Source organism: Camelus ferus, chromosome 10 (genome assembly GCF_009834535.1).
Source record: "Camelus ferus isolate YT-003-E chromosome 10, BCGSAC_Cfer_1.0, whole genome shotgun sequence".
Classification (NCBI taxonomy): Eukaryota; Metazoa; Chordata; class Mammalia; order Artiodactyla; family Camelidae; genus Camelus; species Camelus ferus.
In genome coordinates, this window is record NC_045705.1 from 22,437,607 (window position 1) to 22,464,100 (window position 26,494).

At 40.0% G+C, this 26,494-nt stretch overlaps 1 long non-coding RNA gene across 1 annotated transcript in view; it reads left to right on the forward strand.

Annotated features, from left to right (window-relative positions):
• The first annotated feature begins 437 nt into the window (after positions 1-437).
• LOC116666346 overlaps positions 438-26,494 on the forward strand; it is a 47,184-nt gene continuing 21,127 nt past the window's right edge. Inside the window, exons 1-3 of the long non-coding RNA XR_004323154.1 lie at positions 438-566; positions 13,918-14,147; positions 21,203-21,355. This is a non-coding gene — a long non-coding RNA (uncharacterized LOC116666346). The remainder of the gene's footprint in view (positions 567-13,917; positions 14,148-21,202; positions 21,356-26,494) is intronic.

Sequence of the window (26,494 nt, forward strand, 5' to 3'; positions counted from 1 at the left end):
CCATATATTTATTTCTTTTTTGATGGGAATCATGGGGAATAGAATATATCAAAATTTCTGTCTTTGTAGTGCGCAAGTGTCTACAAATACTACAAGCAGTGAGGATGCCTGTGGGCAGTAGCATGTTTTATGCATCAAAGCTATCAATAATAAAAAAAAAAAAATTCAAGTTTACCATGCTATAGGACCCAAGACTGAATTATCTTCCTGTTCTCTTTATTAAAAAAATTTAAAATTGTCATCGTAGAAATAAGGAGTGATCAGAGTATACAGCCAAAATTAAAACGTAAGAGAAAAAACATTATGAGGGTGCAACAGGCAGTTAATTTCTGAATTTTGTGATGGGTAGGGTATTTATCAGCTTTTTAGATTTTGCAATTTTTTTATAATTTCTCTTCTCATTATAAACAAATATTCACATTTGTGCCTGACTTGTATATGTAATTTTTTTTAAAAGAGGCTCTCTAAAATTGCTTGAGCTTCAGACTACAAACCTTGGACTCATAGCTGCACAGTGGCTGAACGTATAGGATCTGGAGCCAGACTGCACAAGCTTCAGGTCTCAGGTGAGCCATTGCTATAGACTGGATGGTTGTGGCCCCCCAAATTCGTATGATCCAATGAGATAGAATTAGGAGCTGAGGTGGATCAGAGGTGATTAGGTCATAAGGGTGGGGCCCTCATAAATGAGATTAGTGCCCTAACAACCCAGTTCCTTGCCCTTCCATCATATGAGGACACAGCAAGAAGGTGGCCCTCTATGAATCAGAGAGAGAGCTCTGATCAGAAGCTCAACCACGCTGGCACCTTGATATTGGGCTTCAGACTTCAGAACTGGGAGAACTACATTTTTGTTGTTAATAAGCTATCCATAGACTGGAAATTCTGTTATAGCTGCTCAAATGGACTAAGATGGCCACCTACCAGCTCTGTGACTGGTGGGTAGGTTACTTCTTCTCTGTGCCTCAGTTTCCTCATCTGAGAAATGGAGATAATAGCTTCAGAGGGTTGTTGTGAGGATTAAATGAATGAACACCTACATAGAAACTAGAACCTAGCAATCAGCAATAGTCAATAACAACCTATGGTCATTCTTATGCATTTGTAAAGATATCTGAGCAGGATAGGTTCTTAGAAGTGTAAGTGTATTTATGCCAATTTTAATGAAGAATGCAAACTGCCCTCCAAAAGCAATGCCAACTTACCCTCCCACTATGTACGTTGTGACATATGTCAGAGCTGCGGAGTCAGGAAGCCCATTTCAGATGAACCTATGGCTGTGGTTCTTACCACATTCCAGACTAGTCCAGTTCCCTGAACCTGTCAAAGTCAAGTTGGTTGATGGCTGCTGGGAATGGTGGCCCCTGCTCCCAATTAACCCATCCTGTGAATCCTATGAACAGTTCACATTTACCAAGCACCTTCCCTTTATTGAGCTCAGTGGCCCTGTAGATTAGGCAGAGTGGGCAGAGGTTGTTCTTTTATGGAAGATGAAATTGTGGCTCAGAGAGGTAATGGACTTATGTGAAGTCACCCCAGCAGATAAGAAGCTGGGAGAGGAGTGAGAATTCAGGTCGTCCGAAAGCCTAACGCATTTCCTACTGTACCTTGTTGCCTCTCAAAAATTTTTACATTAAAATGAAACATACTGTTTAAAATGAAATATATGCACAATGAAATATACCCTGTTCTCCAAGTTAGTTGTGAAGAGCAAGCATTAAGGCTATATTATGTACTAAGAGTGCACTTCTTAGAAAAATAAATTTAATTGCAGTCTCTCGATTCAAATCAAATCCACTCTGTTTTAAACTTTCAATTATGGTAAGATATAGCTGTAGAGAATGTGCTTCCCATCCTAATTTGAGACCTCAGATGGCAGCTCTGGTACTTCTATCTTTAAAAACCTACCTCACCCATCCCCCAGACTTCATATCTTTTCTTCGACTTGCCAAACAAATCTTCTCCAAAAAATAGAACTGTTTAAATGCCTAAGGGAAGGAAGTGAAGAGCTCAAAATTAGTCTGTTCCCACATGTTCAGGCTAATTTAACTTTTCTCACATGACAAATTAGAAAGAAAAATAAAAATTTGCATAGAAGGACAATTAAGAATAAACTAGAGATGTCCTCTGTCCCACATTAGGACAGGATTCCATAATTTGTTTTTGCATGGATGGAGTAAGGTTCAGGCATGTGGGAACGAATGAGTGGATGCTTTTGTTCTCCAGTGTCACCCAGCAAGTAGGAGCTTAATCACAAAGTGAGGATCAGCCCACGGTGAGCTGTGCCTCAGGTCTGCTCTTCAGCAAGCTGGGCTGACTACCATGTAAGTGCATCCAGCTGCATGCGGTCTAGCTTATGCAAAACGTGAAAATGCCCAGGATCTAAGAAAGTGCGGTCAAGAAGACAGGTAGATAGGTAGATAGGTAGGTAGGTAGATAGATAGATAGATAGATAGATAGATAGATAGATAGATAGATAGATAGATAGATAGATAGATAGATAGATAGATAGATAGATGAATCGATGAATTAACAAGAGGCTTCTCAGCAGGGGGATTTATTTGAATACACTCCCAGGCCATCTTCTAGCTCACCAACTCTGGTAATTTCCAGTGACTATCTCCTTCCTCAAAGCTCTAAGAATACTCAAAGGACCTGCTCTGTAAGTATAATTATGGGAGTAAGTTTCCAACGTGCAGGACTTGGTACACAGGAGCCACTTACTACTCCAGCTGCCACAAGAAGTTTCTTTCTCTCCTTGGCAACACAGAGATGCATACCCGTAGACAGAGATTCCCAGCTGCTGACAGCCTTAAATTAGCCAGATATTTGCCTCTCAAAATGAGCTTTACAAGAACTCCAAGGTCAACGAACCCTGAATAAGAGCTGGCAAGCTCCCTACCCACTTCCTGCTGAACCAGGAGAAGAGAGAAGATACACAGTGGGGTCTGAAGTTGCGGAGCATCTGGTTATAGTACCAGCTATGATTTTTTCAAATAATAGGGAATAGAAATTATTCACAATTGATTGGCTTATTATTAGGTTGTAGGAGTTCTTTATATAGTCTAGATTCTTTGTCAGATTGTAGAAGCAAATGTTTTCTTCTACCATATGGATTTCCTATTGACTTTTTAAATGGTATTTTCAATGAGGAAAAGCTTTAACTTTTTTATAAGATCCAATTTATTACATTTTTCTATTATGGCTAGTGCTTCCTGTGTCTTTTCTAAGAAATCTTTGCCTTTCTCAAATTAGGGGTGATATTCTCCTATGTCTTTTCTGGAGGCTTTATAGTTTTAGCTTTTAAATTTAGGCCTATGATCTATAGTGAACCAATTTGGGGGTATATCGTAAGGTGGCATCAAGATTCATTTTTTCCCCATATAAATACCCAATTATTCTGGCACTTAGAAAAAAAAGATTTTTCTTTCCTTATTGAATTGCCTTAGTTTTGATATGAAAACTTAATTGGCCATTTATACTTGGATCTATTTCTGGATTCCCCAATCTGTTCCATTGATCTGTGTATCTATTCTTACACCAACACCACATTATCTTGATTACTGTAGCTTTATAGTAAGATTTGAAATCAGGTGGTGTAAGTCAACCAACTATGTACTTTTTCAAGATTAGTTGATTATTCTAGGACCTCTGCGTTTCCACATAAATTTTAGAATCAGCTTGTCAATTTATACCCTCCCCCCAAAAAAGCCTACTGGGATGGTAATTGTGATATTTTTCTATAGATGAAGTGGGGGGACCTGACATCTTAACAATGCTGAATCTTCCCATCCTTGAACATGAAATATCTATTTATTCAGATCTTTAATATTTCTCAGCAGGGTTTTCTAGCTTTCTACATAAAAGTCTTATATAGATTTCATTATCTTTATCCTTAGGTATTTAATTTTGGGGATGCTAGGTAAATGATATTGAAGTTTTCATTTTTTTCCCATCTGTTTGTTGCTCTTTTATATAAATGCAGTTGATTTTTGTTTATCGACCTCTTTTCTTGCAATCTTTCTAATGTTAAACAAATCTTGCATAGCTAGAATAAACTCTACTTGGTAATGAGGTATTATATCCTTTTCATATATTAAATTTCTTTAATTTAAGACATTTTGCATATAGACACAGAAAGGATATGGATCTGTAATTCTTCCCTTGCAATGTCCTTGTAATGTACTTAATGTCCACAGCTCCTTATTTGAGTTACATAGGTCTCATAACATGTGTTTAAAACTGTTCCCTCCTCCACAATGTTCTGAAAAATTTGTATATTATTGGTATTACTTCTTCCTTAAATATTTGACAGAATTCACAAGCGAAGTCATGTGGACCTGGACTTTCCTGTGGCAAAGCTCTTAATTACAAATTTAATTTCTTTAGCGGATATAGAGTTATTCATATCTTATACTTCTTATTTTTTGACTTTTACAGTTTGTGTCTTTTAAAGAATTTATCAGTTTAACTTAAATTTTCTAGTTTATGGACATGAGATCGTTAGACACAGTCTTTCATTTGTCTCCCAGTGACTGCAGAGTCTGCAGCGGTGTTCTCCCTCTCACTCCTGGCACTGGTGGCTTGTCTTGTTTCTTTTTTTCCCGATTAGCCTAGCTGGGAAGGGGGGGGTTGTCTATCTATTTTGTTGCTCTTTGCAAAGATAACTTTTGGTTTTGTTGATTTCCTCAATTGTTTGTCTACTTTTTATTTGACTGATTATTATTATTAAAATTATTACTCATTACTTTTTATTACACTCTATCATTTCTTCTTATTTACTATGTGTATAATTTATTCTTTCTAGTTTCTTAAGATGGAGGCTTAATAGATTTTAACCCTTCTTCTTTCCTGGTGTAAGCATTTAAGACCATCAATTTTACTCTAAACACTTTTTTTTAGCTGAATCTCACAAATGTGATGGTTTTGTCATCAAGTCAAAATATTTTCTTATTTTCTTGTGCTATCTTCTTTGATTCAGGGGTTATTTAGAAACGTTGGCTTAATTTCAAAATATCTGAATTGGCCAAAGATCTTTTTTGTTCTTGATTTTTAATTCTCTTATTGTCAAAGAATACCCCCTTATGATTATAATCCTTTGAAATTTATTGAGATGTGTGTTGAAATGTGTTACTGACTGTTCCACGTACATTTGAAAATAATACATACTCTGCAATTGCTGATTAGTGTTTGATAAAATGCCAATTAGGTTAAGTTTGCTGACAATCCTCTATCTTTCCTGATGTTTTATATTTTATATATTTATATAACATCTATCAGTTCTTGAGAGAAGAGGGTAAACCTCCTTGACTCTGATTGTAGATTTGTCTGTTTCTCCTTTCAATTCCGTCAGTTTTGCAAGCGTGCATTTCCAAGCCTATTATTGGGTGTATACACATTCAGGAGTTGTACGTCTTCTTACTGAACTGACTTTCTTGTCATTATGTAATGTTCCCCTTTATCCCTAGTACTGTTCTTGACTTTGTCTGCTATATAGCCCCACTCTGTTTTCACAATTAATCATTACATGGTTGTCCTTTTCTATTCTTTTCCTTTTAGCTTGTTTGTGTCTTCATATTTAAAGTGTCTCATAAACATCATATAATTGGGTCTCATTTTTTAATCTGGTCTGGCAGTAATTGCTTTTTTATTAGATTGTCTAGTCCATTTAGATATAATGCACTCAGTGATTTGATTGGTTTAATTCCACCATCTTGCTATTTGTTTTTTCTTTGCCCCATTTATGCTCTCTTTCTTATTTCCCTCTTTTTCTTCCTTCTTTTGGATTAATTAAATGTTTTCTACCTTCTCCTTTCTATCTTCTCTATTGGCTTTTTAGCTATGCCTCTTTGTTTTAATTTTAAGCAGTTGCCCTGGGAATTAAAATAAGCATACTTCAGTTATGACAGTCTCCCTGTGATAATGAGTTAACTTTATACCACTTCACATATAATGTAACCGCCTCGCAAAATATGCTTTCGTTTTCCCTCTTCCCATCCCTTGTGCTGCTGCAGCTATGCACTCTGCTTCTACACAGATTATTTACCTCACAATACTTTGCCGCTGTTTTTGGTTAAGCAGTCAAGTGCCTTTTAAAGAAACTACAAAAAAATCAGAATATCTGTTATAGCTGTACGCCACATATTTTCTATTTCTCATACTCCTCTTCGTATACATCTAATATCATATGGAATCATTGTCTTTCTGCCTGGAGAACGTCCTTTACTATTTATTGCAGTGCATGCCTGCTAGTGATTAATCCAACTTTTGCTTATCTGAAAATGTCTTTATTTTACCTTGTTTTTTTAAAAACACTGTTTTTGCCAGATACTGAATTCTAGGTTGATTGAGAACTTTTTGTTTTTGTTTATTTTTTATTTTAGTACTTCAGCAATGTTATCCCATTATCTTCTGACTGGTTTTACATCTAAGGAGAAATCAGCAGTATTTCTTATCATTATTCCTTTGTATGTAACCTATCTTTTTGTCCTTTGGTTGCTTTTTAAATGTTCTTTATCTTTGGCTTTCCAGCTATTTGATTATGATAATACACGGTATGGTTCTCTTTGTGCTTATCTTGAATACATTTCGTTGAGTTTTCACTTATCTGAATGTTGATATTTTGCCACCTAATTTGGGGAAATATTGATCATTATTTCTTCCATTTTTTTTCCTTGCCCCATTTTTCCCCCTGCCCCATTTTTTCCCCTCTCTTCTCCTATTAAGACTCCACTTACACTTTAATACTGCTTAATGTTTTCCCACAGGTCACCAAGACTTTGTTCATTTTTAAAAAGCCTTTTTTCCCTCTCTGCTTCAGTTTAGATAATTTCTGTTGATCTATTTGCAAGTTCACTAATCTTTTTTTTTACATTGTTCAATTTCGTGAATTTTTCATTTCATAAATTGTGTTTTTCAGTTCTATAGTTTCCATTTGTCTCTTTTTAAAGTCTCCCTTTCTCCACTGAGATTTCTATATTGAGATATCCATCTTTTCCTTTAAATTCTTGAATTTATTTGCAGTGGCTGCTTTATAATCATTGTCTGCTACTGACTACATCTGTGTCATCTCTGGGTCTGTTCCTATTGACTTTATTCTCCTGGTTATGGGTCATGGTTTCTTGTGACTTTGCACGTCTATTAATTTTTTGGCATGCTAGACATTATGAGTGCTACAACGTTGAGTTTGGGTTATGTTGTTTTTTTGAAAGAAGGTTGCATATTAGTGTGAGTATTACTTTGACAAGTGTTTAATTTATTTGTGGCTCATTTTGATCCTGCTGAAGCTTGTTTTTAAGCTTCGTTAAGATGGGTCAAGAATAGTCCATGTGCTAGGACTAGAGTAGCCCTGTTCCTTGGACTGGCCTCTCTGGGGTCTCAGCTCAGTGCCCAGAGTGTTCAGTAACATATCTACACCGAGACTGGCCAGAAGCCCAGTGCCCCCCATCACTGTGTAACCTCGAGAATCTCCACCAGCTCATCGTCCCTCAGTAGCTATTCTTTGCCCAGCCATACAGGGTCTTGCCTTGCACATGTGCAGCTTTGTATTTGGCCAACGCCTGCAGGTGACAGGAATGCAGGTTTCTGGGAAAACTTCTCTGTTCAGTTCTTTCCTCTTTAATACCCTACCCCAATTCCTGTCACCTCAGCAGCCTGAACTCTGGACTCTGTTGACTCCACCCAGTGAGTCCACTGCTGTGTTTTAATATCTAGTTTCCCATGCTGCCATTTGGAACGTGTCCCATGGCAGAAAAGCTAGACTGAATGTGGGACTTACCTCATGTGTTTCCGTTGCTTAAGATTCACTGGCCGTGTTTTGTTGTTTTTGTTGTTGTTTTGCAAATCTTTACAAGCACTGAGTAAACCTCTTGGCACATACGAGGTGCTTAGCAAGATGATTTTTAAGGAGTAGGATGTGATTCATTTGGCTCACGTATGTGCTACTTCTGAAATTGCCACAGGCAATTCAAATGGCCTATCCAGAGAATCAGTCTCCATCTTCTCCACCCACTCCTGCTCCCGCCTCGGAGTAATCAACTTTCTCTTCAGAAGCTGGCAAGCAGTTTTTTGCACATTTGGGTTCCTTAGTTTGTAAAGCTTTGAGCATTCAGAGAATGATCAGAATTACATTCACCCACAGTGAAGATGCACACTGTTCTCTGGGGAATTTCGTATACTTTTTCCAAATCTGCTAAATGTTCTCTGGAAGAATTACTGGTGGGGAGGGGAGGCTGTGGATAACCTTGCATAAATCATCATTCAGAATGTATCTTTGAATTCCTGCATATAGTTTCGCATGGTACCAAGAAAAGAGCTTCTGAGGTTGTTCAAAGAGAGATGCTAAAGAGACGAAGAAGGCAGCTCTGTGGGAACTCCGGGGAGGGGAAACCCAGACTGACGAGGCTCTTGGGCAAAAGAAATCCCCAGCGAATGCCTCCTGGCTCTTTTTATTCACCTCAAACACCCTGCTCTGTCTCATCTTCCTGGGGCCCATTTTCTGGACCAGTGAACCAAATGAAAAACAGGCCATTTTCTTTTGTTTCCATCTTAACTGGGAAGATCAGATCTCCAAAGGGAGGATTATTTCAACACTGCTTTGGAGATCACATTTGGATTTTTCACACTTCACCATTATCTATCATTCTGCTCCCCACAACCACCCCGTGTACACACTATATAATCAGTGACATCTTTCCTTCTGCAAAAGATGTGTCATTTGGCTTTGTGGCCTAATGACCCCATTCTTGCCTTAGAGACAATGAATGGACAGTTTGAGTTAGGAATTCCTGTATTTTGGCCAGTGGAACTAACCCTCCAAGATTTCCTGTTCATCAACGGGCACCGCTCTCCCCAGGCTTGCATTTTGGTTCAAAAGCACAAGACAAACAAGGGATTGAAAAGACTAAATATGTGAGAGTTTTGAATTTTCCTCCGGGGGGAAGAAAACCAACAAGTTATGATTTTCCTCCAAGCAAACAAACTGTTTTCCATATGTTTCCAAGAGAAAACTGCTTTTCTGTTATTCTGCATGTTCCATGGATGATTCCAGTGGGGGGATCCTAGGAAGCAGCGCATTTTCTCTGGCTGCAGGGAAAAATGTGTTTTCCAGCTCATTCTCTGGAGCCAGGAATGAGGAGGAGCAGGGTTTGGTTTTTGCAGGCTATGAGGGCCATTGGGTGGGGCCCCAACGAGGCCTGGCCTCATGAGCCTGGGGAAGCTGCTGTCCCATCCTCCTGTCCCTGCCCCTAGGCTAGATGAGGGTGAGGGGCTGTGCCCACTGCAGAAAGATGAACTAGAATAACATCTGCAGTGTAACCTCTGGACTCTAGCTCCTGGGGCACCTGTAGCCCCCATCTAGCTCAAACCATAGAGCAGGCGACCCTTCAAATTCTTGCTAGAATATCAAAAACACCTGACCTTGTCATTCCCCTATTTCAGTACCTTCAATAGTTCTCCTGTTGCTCTTAAGATCAAGTCCATACTCCTCAGAGTTTCTCATAAGGTTGGTTCTCAGTAACCAGATTCCGCTGTAACTTTACCTTCATCTCTCACTATTCCCTCTTCAACCCTCTCTCCACTCCACTTCCCAGACCCCCACCCCTTTCTTGCTTCCAGCACACAAAGTGTTTGCAGTCCCTTGAATGCACTGGACTCCCTTTGTTCCTGGGGACACCCTTCCTTGCTAACTCTTGTTCGTACTTCCAATCAACGCAGGATTGCTTCCTCCAGGGAGCCTTCCTTGCAGGCTGGGGTAGGTGTCCCTCCTTGCTGCCATAGTTCACCATGTTTACCACATCATAGCTATTCATTGACAAGTATTACTGGACATGTCTGCGGAGCAGCAACTGGGCTAAACTCTGGGGACACAGTGGAAAGAAAACAGTAATAAACAAGGAGACAGGCAAATAAGTGAGAAAATACCATTGTACTAAGTCCTGGGAAAGAACAGGATATAGAAATGGAATATGAGGAGTGAGATAAATGCCTATGCTATTTTACTGACTTCCTCTTTACCTCTCTGTCTCTCCATTAGACAGCAGTTCCTCTAGAGCAGAGATTTACATTCATCATCTCTCTTTTTTTTTTTTTATCACCTCTTTATTTCTAATGCACAACATAGGATGTGGCACACAGAAGGCACTCAATAAGAGTTTATGGTTTGAATCATAACCATTTTCTGTTCCATTTCTAGGCCTATTTTCAACTCTGCTGGAAATCAGGAATTTCACATCTTTTTCCACGAGGGGTAAACTGGGTAATTAAAGGGGCAAAGAACAAAGACACTGGCTCATTTTTAAATATGTCCTCAAATTCTTTAACACTCCCTCAAAAGATGCAGCCTAATTCCTCTCCCCTTGAGGGAGGGCTGGTTTTGGTGACTGACTTCTAATGAATGGGATAGTGCAGAAAGGATCATGTGTTCATTTTGAAGCTAAGTCATGAAAGATACAGCAGCTTCCATCTTTCTCTCTTCACCTTGCTTGTGGGAAGCCAGCTGCCAGGTTTTAAGATGATCCAGCAGCCTCTTGGGAGACCCACATGGCAAGGAACTGAGGCCTCCTGCCAACAGCCAAATGAGTGACTACCTTGGGAACAGATCCACTAGTCCCAATCAAGCCTTCAAATGACAGTGGCCCCGGCCAAAACCTTGGCTGCCACCTAATGAGAGACCTTAAACCACAGCCACTTAACTAAACTGCTCTCAGATTCCTGATCCCCAGAAACCTACAGGTAATAAATGTTTGTTTAAAACCACTCACTTTGGGAGTATTTTATTATGCTGCAAAAGATAGTTAATATAATTTGTCTGCATGCTTGAATGTATGCAGAAAGACAGAGGAGTTAGCTGGGCGTCCTCTGCGAGGAAGGGCTCTTCCATTCCAAAAACGAAAGGAGGCTTTGTCTGCAAAATCACAAAGGTAGTTATTATTTTTTTATCCTTAGGGAGACTGGGCCTATTTTGGGGTCCTGGGTTTCTAGCTTTCTCCATGGCATCTCCTTATGAATGCAAATGAGCTGTGAACACAAGGCAGGCATGTCATTTCTTACTCACGCTGCCTGAAAACTTTCTATGTGCTTAGCACTGCGATAAAGAGCTTTGCATATATTGATTCATTTAAGCTTCACCACAACCCTGTGAGGATTATTGTCCCTGCTTTACAAATGAGGAAACTGAGGCACTGAGCAGTTAATTACCTTGCCAAGCAGGCTTTTAATGGTGGAAGAAAGGCCCTGACAATGACGGCCTACACTATGACAAGCATCTTAACAGACGCTTTAATATTATTTCACTTAATCCAAAAACAAATCTGCAAGAAATAGATTAAAGCCCTTCTTTAATTATAGTTAATTTACAATGTTATGCTTGTTTCTGGTGTATAGCAAAGGGACTCAGTTATATGAAAAAGAATATATAGAAATATTCTTTTCCATTATAGGTCATTACAAGCTATTGACTATAGTTTCCTGTGCTATACAGTAGGACCTTGTTATTTATCTGTTTTTTATATAGTATTTTGTATCTGCTAATCCCAAACTCCTAATTTATCCCTCTCCCCTTTCCCCTTTGGTAACCATAAATTTGTTTTCTATCTCTGAGTCTGTTTCTGTTTTGTAAATAAATTCATTTGTATCATATTTTAGATTCCACATATAAGTGATACCATATGATATTTGTCTTTCTCTGACTTACTTCACTAAATGTGATAATCTCTAAGTCCATCCACGTTGCTGCAAATGGCACTATTTCATTCTTTTTTATGGGTGAGTAGTATTCCATTGTATAGGTATAGATATAGATAGGTATATAGATATATACCACATCTTATATATAGATATACACAGATATATATATATATATATATATATATATATACACACACACATACATAAACACACACACACCCCACATCTTTTTTATCCATTCATCTGTTGATGGACATTTAGGTTGCTTTCATGTCTTGTCTATTGTGAATAGTGCTGCTGTGAACACTGGGGTGCATGTATCTTTTTGAATTAGAATTCTATCTGGATATATGCCAGGAGTGGTATTGCTGGGTCATATGTTAAGTCTATTTTTAGTTTTTTGAGGAATCTCCATACTGTTTTCCACAGTGGCTGCACCAAATTACTCCCCACCAACAGTGTAGGAAGGTTCCCTTTTCTCCACACCCTCTCCTGCATTTGTCATTTGTGGACTTTTGAATGATGGCCATTCTGACTGGTGTGAGGTGATACCTCATTGTAGTTTTGATATGCATTTCTCTGATAATTGACAATGTTGAGCATCTTTTCACGTGTCTGTCAAAGTCCTGTCTTTTAATGATAAAAATGAAGCCTAGGGAGATTGACTTCCCTATATCCGCACAGGTGTGGCAGGTGTGGGTTCAAAGTCTAGGCCCAGCTGTCTCCAAAGTCCTCTTTGCACAGCACCCAGCTGCCTCCTAGTTCCTGCCACCTCGTCGCCGCTCTCAGCTTCAGATGTGTGCTTGGCAAATCCAGAAAAATCACCCAGGTGCTGGCCAGCTCCCTAAATGGGGAATGAGGTGACAGCCCTGAATTCACACATCCCCACGCACCTCCAAGTAGCTGCTCCCTGCACCCACATCTATGCCAATGTGCTTTACGGCAACCCTGGGTAAGAGATGAGTGGGCAAAGCAGGCAGGGAGCATGCAGGATAAATGGGATGCAATAAAACCCAGCCTGTTTTTCTTCAAGGCAGGAGTTCAGTAAATCCAGAGGCACCAGTGCTTGTGACACTCCTGAGGCTGAAGCTGCCACCAGGCTTGGCTTTGCTTCTTGGGACGCAGCAGGAATTCAGAGGAGATGGACAGAAAGCTCTCTCCTGACTATCAGGCAAGGGAAGAACCCCATCTACAAAGTCAGACAGGCCAGCCTCAGGACAAATCATGAAATGAAGGAAATGTATACCGTGTGTCCGTCCGCCTGCCTGTCTGCATAGGTGGAGAACCTGCTTCCCTGTACAGAGCATGCACTCACTCATCTGTGTCAGTTCCCTCTTCCTTGCTCGAGGCTTCATCCCTAAGGTTTGAGACATGCCTCTGACTTAATGTGGAAGTCAAGGTGGCTTCCTCATGAGCTAGAAACTGTTAGGTCTCCTTACGTTTCTCTTAGAAAATGGTTTGGGGTCTCCTCGTGATACCTGGGATGGTTAAGTCTTCCCACAGCACAGCAGGAAGAAGAGAGCTATGTGGTTCAAACTTGATCACCTGGAGACAGAGCTAGAAATACAGACTGCAGTTTCACAGGAGCAATTCTGATTCACTGGGTGCCCTGTGAGTCTGCATTTGTAAGCCATCTGTTGATCACAGTTTGAGAAGCTGAAAGAAAATTACCGTTTAGAGTAGATCCATTAGCCCTGGATTAATAACAGCTCCAGGCAGAGTTTAAAAAAGCTTCGCAGTGAGGGGGTTCAATGCATATTCATCATGCTTTGAAAAATGATTAAGATCCTGGTTATCTCTAACCAGTTGAACATAAAATTTTGTATTCTAAGAAGACAATGAAAATCTAAAAAAAGAGATGAAGGTACAACTTGTCTGCAAAATCAAAAGGGTAGTTGCCTTTTTATAAACACTGAGCCTGTGCTTAGGGTCCTTCAGTTCCTTCCAAGAGCTGGTTTTGTCCATGTGTTGTTTACATTTGTGGTAGACAGAATTTTGGCCCCCATGACCTTTGCACCTGGCATTACATCCACAAATATGTTATGTTACATGGGAAAAGGAACTCTGCAGTTGGAATTACTTACCAGTTGACTTTAAAATAGGAAGATTATCCTAGATTAACTGGGTGGGCCCACTGCAATCACATGAGCCCTTCAAAGTAGAAGAGGAAGGCAGAAGAGAAAGTCAGATTCGAAGAGCAAAAGTGATTTAACATCTGTTTCTCACTTGAAGATGGAGGGGCTGTGTAGGAATGAATATGAGTGGCAGCTGACAGCCAGCCAGCAACAAAGATCTCAGTCCTACAACCTCAAGGATTCTGCTAACACCCTGAATGAATTTGAAAGTGGAATCTTCCCCAGAACCTTCGGATAAGGGTCAGCTGCCTGACTTCAACTTTTGAGTACACAGAGCAGAACCCAGAGGTGCCTACGTGGATTCTTCATCTACAGAACTGTGAGATAGTAAGTGGGTATTGTTTTAAGCTGCTAAGTGTTTGTTACATGGCACTAGAAAGCTAATAATATCTAAGTGCTTTTATTTTTTGAATGTTTTTGTCTGGATTTTTTGTTTTGGTTTGGTTTTTAATAGTCTAACACTTGAACTCATTGCTAGATGGTATCTCACATCCCAGCTCCCTGCGTCTCTTTGAGGACCATGTCAGATTCCACTTCTTGCAGAAAGCTTTCCTCAATGGAGTCATCTTTTATCATTGGTAGTGATGATCTTTGCCAAAAGAGTCCTATTTTGTTGGTAAATGAAAGTTAAGGATGGGGTAGAGGCAATAAAGGATTGAATGTATGTATGGGGACAGGGTTAATGTTTAGGGGCCAAACAGAAAGATAGGCTAATTCATTCATTCATTCAAGAAATATCACCTGAGCATCTATTATGTTCCAGGTAGTCTTCTAAGAGCTAAAGCTATACTGGTGAATAAGACAATATGACTATTTTAAGACTAACAACTTCTTGAATAGCATAATCACACTGAAGGCAGTGGGTGGGAGAGAAAAGAGCGAACTTAAGTTAGTTTGGAAAACAGGATTATGGTTATATTCTGTAAAGCTAAAGACAAAAAGAACTGTGTGTAAATACTGTACTCTAGTTAAGTAAACGTATTTCTTATAAAGGGTATGGGTTAGGAATTCTGAAACTATTTTATGTGTGTATAATGTTTGAGCAAATAAATAAACACATTGTAGATCATGACAGCCAGGTATTTCACTATCAGAAGATAAAAGTTAGAGAAATGGGAAGGATTAAATGAACTCTGTAGTGTTGAATAGAATCTATAGTATCAGCATGAATTCATGGCTTTTAATAAACACACACACACAAATGCATAGATATGTGTGTATGTGATGTGTACATACTACTTCTTGAAAGAGCCTAGAAGTAATGACACCCTAGTAGCAATAAGCACATCTAGCATCAAGATCTAGTACCAGCCTATAATTCAAGGAGCCAGGGAGCCTTGGAAAAATGACTGAGTCTAGGGCTTGGACAGGAAAAATACAAGGTAAGCAAGGAGCATCATATGGAACCAGAAAGGAAGGAATAGCACCCCCCCCCCCCAAAATAAAGGGATGGGTGATGTTGAAAAGGCACAAGAACCAACTTGAAAGAGCTCCTCTTGATTAAATCTGGGACAATTTGAGGAACAAAATAAATATGAAAGAAAGAGAATATAACCCATAGAATAAAATAAATGTCTACGAATTCTTTTTTGGGAAAGAAAATTAAAGAGCTTTATTGTGAGGTAGATCAGGAGGGAGACAGAAAGCAGGGGGCTCATATCTGTCTCCCCAGTCTGCTATTTGGTCACACTTTCATGAGTTAGGGGAGGATGGATTGGCATGTGGGAGTGCTGGTGGGGCAGGTTTTGAGTTTAGAGCTTTGGAACCTGGCCATTTATGGTGAAGGGGGCTTCAGCACCCATCTCCCTGAACAACAGACTCTTCGTTTCTGAAAAAGTTTTAGCATTCCAGTTCCTGTCATGTCCCAGCCCTTTGGTTCCATGGCGGGAAGAAAGTTTGGTTCCAGTTGACTATGAACCTATATTGGTACACCTGAATAAATAAATGGAAGCAAAAGGACAGCCTTCCTTACAGCAGAATTTCCAATTAATGAATTTGGAAGGAATTTTAGAAGTAGAAAATTATTACTAGGCAAACAGCATACTAATACTTATTGTAGGCAAGAATCAACGAGGGATTCTAAAGTTAGTGGGTGGAAGTACAATGAGAAATAGTATATTTACATAGTCTCAAAGTATCTCCCCACGGAATACTTATTTCTTACAAAGGGAAAACTAGTAACTTTTCCCTGGAGAATCCTGGCACAAGCCACCTTTAACCAAATGATCAAAGTCAACCTGGACATAATAAGACATATCAACATCATGTGCCTTCTGATGTGACGCACTGAGAAGCACAAAATCACATCACAGGATTCTTGCTACTTCCCAAATGCATAACGTCAACTAAGGCTGAGCAAAAAACTACAGTATCACGTACTGCTGAGGATGTGAAGAAACCGGAACTCTTATATATTGCTGGCACAAGCGCTTTGAAAAACTGTTCGGCAATTACTCATACATACAGGTAAACACACACTTTCCATACAACCCAGTCGTTTCATGCCTAGGTATTCATCCAAGAGAGATTAAAGCTATTTTTATGGCATTGTGGAAAAAACAAAACTACAGAGATTAGCAACAGGTAGTTGCCAGGGGTTGGGTTTGGGGGAGGGAAGAAGCTGACTACAAAGGGAATTTTAAGGGATTAATAGGACTGTTTTATATGTTGATTGTGGTAGTGGTGACATGACTGTAAATATTTATCAGAATTTAGAACTGAAGGCTAAAAAGAGTAACAAAAAAATCCCAACCAATAAATCAAAACTTCTTAGAGACCACCTTTATAGTTACTAGTGCTTAGAATGGTGTTAATGATCATATGAAAACATCAGACCAACCCCAATGAAGCACATTTTACAAAATAACTCTTCAAAAGTGTCAAGGTCATAAGAGAAGAGGAAAGACTGAGGAATTGCTACAGGTTGAAAGAGACCGAAGAGACATGACAGTTTAAGGCAATGTGGGAATTCTAGATTGGATCTTGAACTGCAAAAAGGATAGCACTAGTGGACCATTAGCAAAATGAGATTAAGGTCTGTAGATTATTAGTTAATATTATTGTGACAATATTAATTTTCTGGCTTCAGTAATTGCACTATGATTATGTAATGTGTTACTATTAGGGAAAGCTGGGTGAGGGGTACACAGGAACTCCATTATTTTTGCAAGTCTAAAGTTTTTGTAAGTCTAAAATTATTCAAATTAAAGAGTTTAAAGGCATTAATAATTTCTGTTAATCAAAAGATTCCAGAGACTGTAAAAAGGCAACCTGCAGAATGGGAGAATGTAATTACAATATACCTACCCAACAAAGAATTCATTTCCGTAATAGATAAAGAAGTCTTACAGATTAATAGGAAATAAAATAAGTATATATAAAATACATTAGAAAAAGGACAAAAATTGTTCGGGGTACTTCACAGAAGAGAATATCTGACTGGCCAATAAATATAAAAGGTGTGCAATTTCATTAGTCACCATGAATATGAAAAATAAAACCACAATGAGAGATGCCGCTACACACTTAACTGAATTGCTGTAATTAAAAGGCCAAAAATATCAAGTGCTGGCAAGGATTTGTATTAATACTGGACTCTCACACCCTCTTGGTTGGCGTGTAAATTGGGACAATCTACCAAAGGTAAAAATATTTATGCCCTGTCCCCCAGCAGTTCTGCCCCTATGTATACAGAGCTAAAAATATATATGTATATAGCCCAAAGGCACGCACAAAAATGTGAAAGCAGTACTATCTGTAACAGCCCCAAGCAGATACAAACCCAGTGTCCATCAACATAAACTGTGGTGCAGTCACACAATGGAATAGCAGGCAGCAGTGAGAATGAAGACATGACCGCTATACGTGACAACACAACTGAATCACACAAACATAACACTGAGCAAAAAGAGGCAAAATTCATCTGTGATGACAGACAGATGATCAGCTGTTACCTTTGGGGAGAGGCAGGTAGCGACTGGCAGGGGGAAATGGTGACTGAGAGGGGGCAATGGTTACGTGGAGGTGTTCACTTTGTGAAAATGCACTAAGTCGTACCCTTATCTGCATGTTATATTTACAAAATGTTTACTCCTTAAAAATCTTTCAGAAGGCAAATAATAGAGAAAAATAGAAATGTTTTCATAAAACTACTTAAAAGTCCCTTTGTTTTGAAGAAAATACAATTGTTCTATGTGAAGCACTTCTCTGTATGGGTGGAAGAAACGCCTGGAATAGACCTTTTTAAATGTCAGTATGATGTACAATCCGGGACCTCTAGATGCTAACACAGTAGTAGCAACTAAACAAATGCCAAAAGCAAGCAGACCGAAAATTAGAGAAGAAACTGGCCATACACATCCGGAGAAGCAAAAACAGACAGACAAAAAAAAAAACAAAACCTAGTTTCTAAGAAATCAAATTGGAGAAGTGAAATACACATTTTATATGATAATCAAACCACCCTGCCCACGGTGAATTCGGAATCTGCCTTCTCAGAGTGAAAGCCACGGGTTACCATGAGAGGCAAGGATAAAGAAAGGAAGAGATACATTGCATAACGAAAGGGCATCAGAACGAATAGAAGATAATTCCCTTGGACATGAAATGCAATCAAGTCAAGACCCATATTTTATCTCTGCTGGAGGCAGTCTTATTTGTTAGTAAAGTACTGGGATAATCAACCATTGTTCTCCCTGCCAAGACTGTCAAAACAAATACAAGCTTCTTTGCTCAGTGCTAAAAATGTCTGAGCCTTTAGAGAACAGCTGCGCAGAAAGCAATCTTGTTCAATTTCGCCACATTTCTCCCCAAGTATTAGGCTGTCCGAACGCAACCCACATCAAAGCATCCCAGACACCCACTGCAGGGACAGACCTGTCATGCGAACACAGCCTATCAAACCCAAGCAAGCAGAACGCACAATGAAAGCACTTTAAACTTGTCCAACTCCACGTCTAAAGGAGCAAAGACTTTGAAGCATAAAAAAAGCTACTCTAAACAAATAATTTCTTTGAGTTGCTTTTTATAAACACATATTTTAAAAATGTTGGTCTGCTTGCAAAATGCTGTGTCCTGATAAGGCTCTGGGATCATTAGAAAAGATTCATGATTTCTTGGCTATACATTTTAACACTGGATTGCTCAAGGGACACCTTCTCCTAAGCATCTTCAAAATTAGTCTCTAGCTATTAAGTCAGCTTTTATTAAAGTATGTCTTATTTGTGGCTTTGTGATTTGTATTAATTAGGAGGTGCATCAATTAGGATGCTTGGGGATGCAAGTAACAAAAAATTAAGTCCACTGAACTGACTTACACAAGATTTCTTTTACCAAATAACAAGAATCTAGGGTGTAACGTACAATGTGATGACTACAGTTAATAATACTGAATTGCGTATTTGAAAGGTGCTAAGAAAGTAGATCTTAAAAGTTCTCATCACAAGAAAAAAATTTTTAAACTATATATGGTGAGAGATGTTAAATAGACTTATGATCATTTTGCAATATAAACAAATATCAAGTCATTATGTTGCACACCTGCAACTAATATAATGTTATATGTCAAGTATACTTCAAGTTTTTAAATAAACAAACAAAATAAAACAAGAATCCCAGAGATAAAGTGGTCCCAGGTGGATTAACACAGTAGCTCAAACGGGTTATCCAAGGCCCAAGTTTTTTCCATATTTCTGCTCTCTTATCCTCATACTAAGTCCCCTCATGGTTGTAAGACAGCTGCCACAGTTCCAGGCATCACACCAGAAACTAAAGTGTTAGGAGAATAGGAAGTGTTCCTGTGAGTTTCCTTTTATCGGTGAGAAACAATCTCTGCAGAAGACCACTCAGAAGATTCCTCATCATGTTTTATTGGTCACAATTGTGTCACACGCCCATGTCTAAGCCAAAAGGGATCACAGTGCAACCATCAGACTAATTTACTTTCAAACATAGGGGTAGGGTGACCTTTCAGTGAACGATATGAGGGCAGAATGGACACCCAAATATATGGGGGATCCTGCCAGCTGAGAAGAAAGGGAAACAGGCTGTTAGGCAGGCAACCATCTGTGTCTGCTACAATTGGGAAGCAGGGGAAAATACATTTAGCTTAATTGAATTTTTGGCTTAACTGTTGGATATGCCGAAAACCTTTTAGATTGTGACCGTAGTTATTGAAAATTATTCTGAAATGTTAACTCCCTTTTTCCCCTACTATGTAAAGTAGAATGACCCTCCTTTTCTCCCACCCTTTGAGACTTCCTCCTTTACCCTCATCTACAGGATGGCAGGAGTAAGCTTTAGCATCCATGTCTGTACAATGGGCTCCTGCTTCCCTGGGCAGAGATGATTGGAGCAGAGGTGTATACAGTGGACCCCAGCTGGACCAATCAGCTTCTCTTCCCTGTGAATTTGGAGCAGGGCACCATCTGATTACATCAGTTTCTTTACATGGTTGGGCCTGTACCACAAAATCTCCAGAACTGTCTGGCAGCTGTTCTTCTGCCATTTGGGATGTGAGAAAAAAAAACTGATGTTTGGGAAGGTGAAAATGAAACAGATATACAGAGAGAACAGATACACATTTGGGCTCCATATGTTACCTTGAAATCCCCCCACCACACACACACATCCCAATCCAGATCCAAGCTAGCTTGAGGTAGCTTACGTTACTCGCAACCAAAGAGTCCCAACCCATACGTGAGAACACAGCGTCCCTTTTCCACGGGTGACTGAGGATTCCGCAGCATTTGAGGGTCATTATTAAGAACTTCCAGTTCTCATTAGTCAGAACTCTATGTGCAGGAAACAAGACACTGAGTCACACCTGTCATAAGTTCACCACAGAAGTTGCTACAAAAGTTGTCTTTGTTTGGTGGAAATCCTCACTATTGGTTCAGTTCCCAAAGCTTTCATTCTTTTCCCTAAAAAAAAAAAAAAAAGAAAAAATATTTAAACAAAACACTCTACAGTAAGGACAACAATTAACTGTGAGTGGTGTGTGTTGTGTTGTGCATTGGAGAGGCAGGGAATGGGACGAACACATATTGAGTTCCAGCTGTTTGCTTTCCATGTGTTGTTTACTTTAATCCTCACCACATACTATGCGGCAATCACGGTAAAACCATTTTACCGACGAGGAAGCGGAGTCTCAGGGAAGCACTTTGATTCTGTGAGGGTTCATACGGCTAGAAAATCAACGGAGGAAGATTTTAAAGCCAGATCTGGGGAGAACCAAAGCTAATGATGTTTTCACTATTCCATGTCATCATACAGGAAAAAAAAATGTACCTGATTGGATGTCCTGTTAGGTCGACTCTGATTATCAGACTTTTGACTCTGGCTGTTGTATTTGCCGTACTAATACTGAATATTATGTATTTCAGGGAAAGAGACAGGAAGGATGACCGCCTAGCACCAGATCTATTAAGGATACTTCTGCATTTTCTAAATTAATCATTGCCACATCTGCTAGGAACAGAAGACCACAAGTTTTAACACCGTATCTGTAAAGGTGGAAAGCCTGGAAGCCAGAGAAGGTAAGTGATGGGTACAGATCGTTAGCGGGACTTAGAAGCACTTCGTAGCCATCTGGTTCTGACTATCTCAGTAGGTGTACATTCCTAAGCTGTTGATTTTTCTTGACTAATTAAAGCTGATTGGAGTTCTGGAGTTTGGCTTTGTTTTTGTTTTCCCCCATCTTCCACATACTCGAATTCACATGCTGTCTTGCTGCTGCCAATTAGCAGTAACGTTGGGAGGCGAGTTAGTCCCTGCTGTTCCCAGCCTGTGTGGGAACCTGTCAGAACGAGATTAGGTAGATTCAGGCAAAACCGTACCCTTCCATGTGGTTTGTTCCTAGCAAGACAATCGTGAGAATGTTTAGCTCAAACTCTTCAAACTCCTCAGAATTGTCAGACATATAAAGCTGCCCATCTGGAATCTCTTGCAAATGGGAACCAAATTTGTATCCATTCCTGCTCCTGTTCTGTGGGCCAGTTAACCCTTCTCCACACTGGGAGTGTTGCCTTTGTTTTATTCGGATTTAAAAAACAAAGCAGTTGACTTGTTTTTCTTCATTACAAAGAAATGTCACATGCTTCTTTTGACGCAGTCCAACATTACAGACTTAAAACGTAGAAAGGGAAAATGTGGCTTGGCGTCTCCAGTACTGTTGGTAGCCCTTCCTGTAAATCTTGCCAATGTCAAGAATATCTTGGGGAACGTAAACTACAGGAAAACTCCCATTAGTCAAAATGCCCAGAGAATGGGAGATTCCGGGTTATCTCAGAGTTACCCAGAAAATCCTTTTCACATCAAGCCTTGATGATGAAATCTTACTGAAAGGTATGAGTCGAATTTCCTGCCCTCAGAAGCACAGTTTACTCTGAATGTGATTTAGTGCTTTTCTGGTAGTTGAGGGTCAGGCTGGACCTCAGGCTAAACATTCTGGACCCCAATTCCCATTGTCTAGAAGACAAAACAGGAGATTGGATAGAATTTGTACTTGACCCCAGGACTTGTTTTTGAAGATCCTTGAATAAGCGTCTTCTTCCATGTATTTTGCTCCTTTTCCCTTGCACAGGAAAAAAAAAAAATGTCTACAAAACTGGGGAGTTTTGCCTATACAAATTCCAGTAAAATCTGGATTTTACTGAATTTAAATTTTTTCACTTAATCCTAATGACAGATTCATCTGAAGTCTCAGCCATCAGAGTTTGGGACCATCCTCCTCCCCCTGGGCTCAGGCCCAGCACAGGTGGAACTGGAGGAGAAGGAAGTCCCTCCCCCAGTAACCTCCCCTCCCCCCCAAATAGAGAACAGAATGGCAGGGGTTCTGCCTTTGGTCATTTCTCCCCAGATCATCTGTCACTGTCTAGACCAGGGTTTTTCAACCTTGGCACTACTGACATCTTTGGTCAGACAATGCTTTGCTATAGGAGGCTGTCTCGTGCACTGTAAGATGTTTAGCAGCATTTCTGGCCTCTACCCACTAGATGCCAGTAGTAACCCCACCCCCACCCCCTTAGCTGTGACAACCAAAAATGTCTCCAGATATTGTCAGATGTTCCCTAAGGGGCAAGATTCACGCTCCCTGCCCACCCCCGGCAGTTCAGAACTACTGGTCTAGACAGAGACACAATTATTCTTTTTTTCCTCCTCTTGTCAAGATTATGAGTTTTCTTGACCTTGCCAAGTAATTTCATAACATGTTTCTCGTGCTGTTTCACGGAAGAACAAAAATAATTCTCTGATGAACATAATATTTTGATTTGAATTGTGTGAGACAGGCCTCATTAAAACAAAACTGCAGGTTCGGCTTTGTTTTGAGCAGGCAATAGATTTATTTTCTGACTCAGTTCTGGTTTTGATTTTTAAATACTGAATTTTCACCCTTTCCTAAATTTCCTTTGAGGTCACTGTCATTATGGACATCAAATCAGTGCCTTAGCCAGAGCCAATGTTCTCACCTTGTACTGTCATCCTCAATTTCATATCTGCATCCATCTCAGAAATATTTCTACTCCTTTTGCTGCTTCCTAATGCTTAAGAGATTTTTAACTCACTGTTTTTTTAAATCCCTTGTTCCCTCTCTCCAGTGGATTGAGTTACATTTAAATTAGACTGTTCTCATTCAGTAGATTTCAAAAAAATTCTGCTTAATTGGTGAAATTTGGGGCTAGTTTTATACCCCCAATTTTAAGCTGACAGAGCTATTTCTGCTACAGAAAGAAGGAGGAGTTAAATTGTTTTGGGTAAGCAGGTTTTCTGTATGCTTTAACGCTGCAGTGAAAGTCTCTGTACATAAATCTTTGCACACACATCTTGGGAGCCCTTTCAGCTAAAACTTGAGAAGATGAGCACAGGGTCAAAGGGTATGAATGTTTTAAGCTTAAAACATATTGCCAAATTACCTCTGGAAGGTAGTGCCCATTTTCAGTCTCTTTATTGGCAATTCTCTTGAAGGGCTTCCATCTTGTTCTGTCAGCCTCTGGGCCTATAAAGACATTTCCCACGGGACATTCTTCAGACACATCAGTGTAATCAGATCCATCTCAAGATATCTGTCAACAGCCTCCCTGGGCCCATCTCAGATCATCTGTCAATGGCAACTCTAATATATTTGGGGAAGATGCTGATGCAGTTGCCAAAAACAAGCCTGCAATTGAATCAGGTTTTCCAATCAGTGAAGTTGCAGGATTGATCTGTGTAAATGACATGTGACAATCTTAGTATAATATCCAGAGACTCCAAGAAGGAATGTGTCCTTGTAAATTTAAAGGCGGCTGCAAGAGAGGGAAAGTGGCTTACCTTTCACATGAATTCTGTAGTGCTCACACCATCTCAACCATGTAAACTTGGCAGCAAGAACTGATTGCCAAGCCTTGGCTTCAGGCAAGACTGGAGAGGAAAACACCGCTTTGATGCAGGGCTGTATGACTTAGAAAGGTACAGTGATGGCCTCTGACTCTCACACATGCAACTGGTACCTTGAGTGGGTTTGTATTCCATGCTGCCAAACAATCTCTGACCAAGACACATAAGTGTGATAACTTCTGTGCTCCCAGGAGATGGAAAGAATCAGCTCTCTTACAGTGTATGAAATGGTCTGTAAATTGGAAAGCACTATACATGTATGAGTTCATAGCAGTTGTCACTGTATTGTTAGGAACTCTTAGCTAACTCTGAGATCCAGAATTGAAAACATCTAGAATCTATCCATTTTACTTTGGATGTACAAAACTGTAAGAGCCAGTGATGACCTGATGTCATCCCCTCCTTGGCTACTTGAACTCTAAAGAATCACAGAGCTCAAATCAGCCTGTAGCTTGCAAGAGATTGATACGTATTTCAAGCATTCACACGGCTAGTTGCCTCCACCCTCAAATGGATGAAGTGTCTTCTTTTCTCTGTACCACTGGCTAACTGTGTCGCTTTTTGAAGTGTCACAAACAAGCACGGTCCCCAGGTATCCAGTCTGTTCTTTAGCTCCCTGGACCACATCATCCCCTTGGCATCTAGTCTGAATGAAACAAACCACCAAAGCCAGAGCAGACAGAAACCACAAGGAACACCGAAGAGACAGAGCCCGGGGCCCACCACCTTGCCAATAAGGCAGACTGGAAAGGCAGGCCTGACCTGAACAGCTTCTCACTATAAATAACTTTAATAAGAACGGGCTGTTCTTAGCCACCCTCAGACAATCTCAAAGTATCTTAACTGCGTCTCCTGCATGGAACTTGTCAGAGATAAGAATGGCCTGAATTCTTTCTGTTATTGCCAAAATGGGGATTAAAACAGCTAAGATTTCTAAAGTACTTTTACCTAGGTTACCTCATATGGTTGTTCCAATAATTCTACAAGCCAGGACTCTTAATGTCTTTCAGAGAAGAGGAAACTGAGGCCCAGAGAGGTTAAGTATCTCACCCAAGGCTACACAGGAAAGAAATGGCGAAGCCAGGACATGAACCTCAAACTGTCTAACTTCAAGGGCTCTGTTCTTTCCATTGGAACACACAGACCCTTGAGTTAGGACATTTTTCCTGGCTTGGCTTGTGAGATGACCTTGTACCTGCAGACCCGCAATCTTCCATCTCTGCCTCAGAAATGCTGTTGAGCTGTTGGAGGAAAGGGAATGGGAAGAAGGTGGACCACAGAAAGATATGGTCAGAATGAGAACTTAAGAGCCTTCATCATATGGATGAAAAATTACTATTACAAAGCATTACTATTACTATTACAAAGTAATTAAAATTACTATTACAAAAATTACTATTAAAATTACTATTACTATCAATTTGCTTATAAATTTGTGCAATTTCTATGTGTTTGTTTTTCTATCTAAATGAACCCATTCTGTTCTACATCAACTTAAATACTTTGCCCGTGTCTTCCTACCAGTTTTTGTTTAGTCTCACACTCCTAGGACTTGGGAACCCTGACCATCTATGTTACATCTAGAACTGAGAATTGCCTTTCATTTTCCTTCAATCTTGAATCAGTGTGGAATTCAGAAGCAGCGTAGACAACTCAAGAGTGTACGATTGTGGCAGACACAGGCTGCCCAGTTAGGGTCCCATTTCCCAGTCTTCTCTGCCTCTAGTGGGACCCACGCGACTAGATACTGCCAAGAGACTGTGAAGTAGTTAAGAAGCAGGTGTGTTCCTTCCAGCTCCCTCTCTTCCCCTCCACCTGGATGCAGAGAACTTTGGGGCTCATGATTCTCAAACCCAACTATACATCACAATCAACTGTGAAAACACAGATTGCTGGGCTCCATCCTTAGAGTCTTATTCAGCAGATCTGGTTGGGACCTGAGAAGATGCAAGTCTTACAAGTCCGAAGTGTTGCTGATGCTACCTGTCTGGGGACCACGCATTGGAAACCACTGCCCTAGAGCAACGTCTTAATGAAATACTGGGTGCACTTTATACTTCTCTGGTGGCGGGGTTGGGGGGGCAGTGTTTTAAACATTTTGATGCCCAAGGTGCTATTTAAACCAATGAAATCAGAGTCTCCTAAGATGGGACCCATGGATCAGCATTTTTGACGCTCAGCAGGTAGTTACAAAGTGCAGTTAGAAGTTGAAAACTGTTGCCTTAAAGTGGAGCCTTAAGATGGAAGGAACATGGGTTCTTAAATCACTAAGTGTAGGAAAGAAGCCTGTCAGTGAGGAG